The sequence below is a fragment of the Peromyscus eremicus genome, chromosome 4 (genome assembly GCF_949786415.1).
Source record: "Peromyscus eremicus chromosome 4, PerEre_H2_v1, whole genome shotgun sequence".
NCBI classification, from domain to species: domain Eukaryota; kingdom Metazoa; phylum Chordata; class Mammalia; order Rodentia; family Cricetidae; genus Peromyscus; species Peromyscus eremicus.
In genome coordinates, this window is record NC_081419.1 from 52,252,693 (window position 1) to 52,257,652 (window position 4,960).

The following is a 4,960-nucleotide window of genomic DNA, read 5'->3' on the forward strand; positions in this document are numbered from 1 at the left end:
GAACTAGCCTCCGCGCTCCGGTATGATTATTTACAGTATGCTGTACACCGAGACAGAACCGAAGGGGCAGAACTGATTTATATGGGCTGGGGCTGATCCTGGGTTTACTCAAGGACTGAAAGGGTGACGTCACGAGTTAGCCGTGATGAGGAGACGCAAAGACACGTCTAGGTTTTGTGCGAGAACACACCTTTAACATAACCGGTGCCGGCCCAATCTCTCTGTGCGCCGACTAGAAGAGAGCAGATCCAGTCGGCTACTGTGGTGTTGGCAGATAGCTAGCCACGGGCCTTTGTTTAGAGGCAGCAGCTAGAAAGAGGAATGGGTGGATTTTCCCGTCCTTCCTAGAGTCTTTTGAAGATGATTTAAACCATCTAGATATTATTTCTGAAAAGGATGCATAGTAGTTTTCATGAAGTTATTTATTTTTGAGGGAAATTCTAGGTGCTGACATTTCTCCCTGCTGCTCCAGGTAACACAGTAAGAAACTCCAAAAAGAGCAGTTATGATTTACCAAATTGAAGTTTACGTCATGTTTATAAAGACAAACATAGATTCACAATATATGAGGTATGTCACAACCCACTTGTCTTTTAAACCCCACGACATTCCTCTATGTCATCCATTGTAGGAAAAATAATTTTTTGAAACCTTTAGATAACACCTGAAGACATTTCTGGAGTTCAGGGGCATGTTAATCTGTACAGAAAGGAAAACCATTATCTGCAATACCTTTTCATTATTTATTTGCTCCACAAATATCTAAGTGATGCCTTAAGAAGTTGCTCTGTGCCTAAAGGAAAACAGCTGTCCTTGTCAGGGAGGAGGGGCCTGTAAATGGATTAAAAACGTCACAATGGGGAACAGACTTGGGCAGGAGCCGGCACGAAGGCCAAAGTAAGATTCCGTGAAGAGTAGGCCACTGATTCTCAGGGAGGGGTTGAGTGTGATCAGACACCGCACAGGCCTTTGGGGTGAGTTGTGAATGGACTCAGGATTGTGATTCACGGTGCTGGGGAGAAGCTCAGGTCCTGGGGCCTGCTCCTGGCATGGCGGGCTGTAAACAGGAATGGGGGGAGGTCTGTAAGCTGGGTCGGCTCCTTCTTCATTAGGAGGGATGAAATGCAGGGAATGAAGGCTGTTGTGATTAAGGCAGATTGAATTTAGAGTTCAGGGTCATGAGGGGCTAAGAAGAATCCAAGTCAAAAATAGACTATTGACTCCTAGAAATGGGCCAGCGAGACCAGAGGGGTTGTCAAGATGACCCCATTGGAAGAAGGCATATGGCTGTGTAAAGACATATTGAATAAAAAGAAAACTCCATGTGACCTACCTGTACACTGTGGGTGATTTCATCCTTCACATGTAGGTGGGGCCAGTTTGTTCCCTGCAGGCAGGCTCAGGGACAGGACAGTGATTGCAGCCAACCCATGAATCTTTCTCAGCTAGAGCAACTTCAAGTCAACCTCTAACATGTGCCCTGGGGGTAATGTCCAGTCTATGAGAACTGTGTTAGAAGAAATAGAGCTGTCCATGAGCTAGCTCCAAAGGATCTTTCAGATCAAGAGCAAGTGGAGACACAGTCAGGCATGTGCCACAAGCAGTTCAGATGAGTTCTTGTGTTACAGGAAACACCACTAAGGGCACAAGAAGCCAAGTAATTGCTTGTGTGAGGAAGATTGAAAACGATCATGGTAAGGCCTGATCAAATGAAGACCTGATTCAATATTCAGAAACACACATGAAATATGTGAAAACAAGATTATGATATTACAAAGGAACATCATGGAAGATTCTAAGTGTCCAGTGGACAGCTGAATAAACACAACAGAAGTGTGCTTGGACATAATTGTCATTTCATGTGTAACTTCCTTTCAGAGAGTCTTTTGATTCAGTCAAAATTTAGCTGTTTTACACAGGGAACTGATGGGGATGGAGTGATGAGTTCTAACTTGGGGGATTGTAGAAGGCTTCCCGGAAGAGGTGATACTTGGGCCCCTACCATAAATGATGAATTGTAGTTTAATTTCTATTGATTGATTGGTTGATTGATTGATTGATTGGTGTGTGTGGTGTGTGTGTGTGTGTGTGTGTGTGTGTGTGTGTGTGTGTGTATGCTGGAATCTGTTCTCTTCTTCCCCATGTGGATTCCAGAGATGGTACTCAGGTGGTCAGGCTTGGAAGCAAGCACCTTTACCTGGTACACAGTCTTGCTAGTCCTGAATCTTGGTTTTGTAGGTAGAGAGTGGAGAAAGGAACGCTTTGAGTTAAAGGGCCCATATAAACGACAATCAGAACCCTGGAGACTCCTGGGTGTTGGCAGGTTTTTTAGAATCAGGGAAAACCGACTTGGGTGGATAGCTAACCGCAGAGAAGATGCATCTAAGCCAACCGTGGTCAGGTGCTTGCTGTTGTTCACTAAGATTCTTGTGGACTCAGATGCAGAAAGGCACCACGATGGTGAAAGGACCCAGCAAATAGAACCCCAAATCTAATAACCTTTCAACTTGTAAAAGTGGCTAGTGAAACTGAGATAGCCCTTAAAAGGGACACAGTGTATATACTGTACCTGGAAATAGAAATGCCAAATGGAATTTAGAAAATGGAGCATTGTGTATATTAGACAGGAAATGATCTAGAATCATAAAGTAGAACATAAATCAAGAATATGTTATAACAGATCTAATGGATGTAATTTGGAGTTATGGAACCAAATTTGCGAGAGACTTAGAAAAAGACTTTGTACACCAACCCGCAAATTCTTTACTTTTATTTACAAACCAGACAAACCACTTACCCTCTCTGGTAAACATTGTCATAGAGAACATGGATATTAAGCTAAATTATAAGTTGGCAGTTCAAGTAGTTTTAGTCAACATTGGTTATCAACATTATGGCTTATTTTAAATACTCATTATTGTGTTTTCTTGGGGGTTGGGGGTTTTCCTCAGCTGTACCATGAAGAAAAGAAAAAAAAAAAAAACACTTTGTGCTTGATTGAGCTAACATTTTAGGCAAAGTAGAAATTCTCAAAAATGATTAAAAGCATAGAAGATAGGCCTTCTGGAAGAATACTATACTCCTTCTGGTGATATAGCTCAGAGAAAAGAAAATCTAAGACATTGTGATACCACTCTCTGGGAAGGTGTTTGAGAAAGCCAGGGACCAATTTTCTTTGGGTTTGTATTCAGTTAGACTTGAACTAGAAATATCTTCAAGTTTCTGAATTGCAGACACTGAAGTCTCTTTAAAGGATGGTACTTTGGGTAGTCGAGATGGGTGTTAGGTGTAAGACTGGACCAGGGTATTGCCCAGATGTTAGACTATGTCACTTGCAGCCTTGGCTGTTCCTCATGGGAACTCTGTACCCCACCTCCCTGAAAGCCCCTTACCTACTCTGGGCCTAGACAATTTTTATCAGTAAGATGGAGATGAAAAATACTCTACATGTTAGAGAATTCTGTGGTATTAAATACATTAACTAAGTGAAAGTACTTAACCAACTCTGGAACACAATAGTGTAAATGCTTCATAATGATTACTCCTTATTACTATGACTGGAGCATAATTGGTGCTCATTGAATATCTATTGATTGATTAGCACGGTTAGTACTGCCAGCTTTTTAAATGCTTAAAAAGAAAGCAACCTTTCCCATTTCCATTTAGTTTAGAGCCTTGCTTGAATTATATGCTATGCTGCATATAGACTTTCTTAAACAGGCATATCATAGATTTGCACAAAGAGATAAAAATAAACAATAAGAGATGGTGACAGTTTGGAGTGGAAACAGAATCAGATTCTGAAGGCATTGAATACGTTCCAAAGGGCCTTTCTATATTCTGATGGCCAGTCAAGCAGAGATACAGATGTCCTGAAGCTTAGGACGTTTCTAAACTAGAGGCCAGCTCCATGGTCTGGGACAATGCACAGTGGTTGATGAGTTAGTTCTAGAGGTTTCTGAATTTTAATGATGCTGGAGATGATATTGTGTGTCCTTCAGCTTGTTCAAGTGACACCAGCACTCCATAAATCATAATACCTGTGTATTGTAAAATCAATAGCAAAGTGCTATTTCAGCGCTAACCCTTAATAAGTTTCTCCCTGCTCTAACAGCTTAAACTTCGCTGTAATGCCGTTGGACCTGTAGGTTAGGATCAGAACATGCTTAATTTATTTTGTAATAGAGACTTTTCACTAATGAAGGACCGATTAGTTAAGCTTTGGTTGCCACTCTAGTGATCAGTTGGCTGAACAGCCTCTGCAATTAAACTCGTGTATCTCTGTCCTGAAGCAAAAAAGCAGGCTTAAACAGTCAATAAATGTTAATCCAGTCACAACCTGTCTCTGCCTTTGAAGGCTGCCCATGAGGGCTTTTTTCTTTCCCCGCATCACATTTTTTTTTTCATCTTGTTTTAAATGCGGTGGTCCCCATGGAGTCGGGATGTGGCATACATGACCTCCCACAGTTCGGTAATAAGATCTGGCATGCTAACAACATTGTCTACAGATCTGTCATCTATAGGTCTGTCCATCCTGCCCCCTCTCTCACCTCCTTGGCTCTTTATCCAAGGTTGAGAAATAAATGAGCAACTGTGCACATGAGCCTCTAGATAAAATTGGGTAAATACGTATGCAGAGCAGAAGCCGCATTCTGTGTTGCTGGGACACGGTATGGTCTCTGTGCTCCCACAGAGCTCAGGTGTGGAGGGGAAGTAGAGGAAAACCTTCTGTGACTTTATTGGCTTGAATGTGGGCTGTTATCATCACTGTTGAGTGCTGACAAGAAAGAGTTCATGGCAGAGACAGCAACCAAGAAATTTTTCAGAGTAACTCTCAGGTTGAAAAGGCAGGTGGGGGAGGAACAGAAAAAGGAAGAAAAAAACCCATCCTTTTCAAAACTATTCAATAATATCCACACATTGTGTCTTCGAGTAATATCCCAGCTTACCCCCACCCCTT

General features: G+C 42.0%; 1 long non-coding RNA gene across 1 annotated transcript; it reads left to right on the forward strand.

Moving 5' to 3' along the window:
- The first annotated feature begins 308 nt into the window (after positions 1-308).
- Positions 309-1,849, forward strand: LOC131908121 (uncharacterized). The gene is made up of 2 exons (XR_009378551.1): positions 309-974; positions 1,629-1,849. It is a non-coding gene; the product is annotated as an uncharacterized LOC131908121 (long non-coding RNA).
- Positions 1,850-4,960: the final 3,111 nt, after the last annotated feature.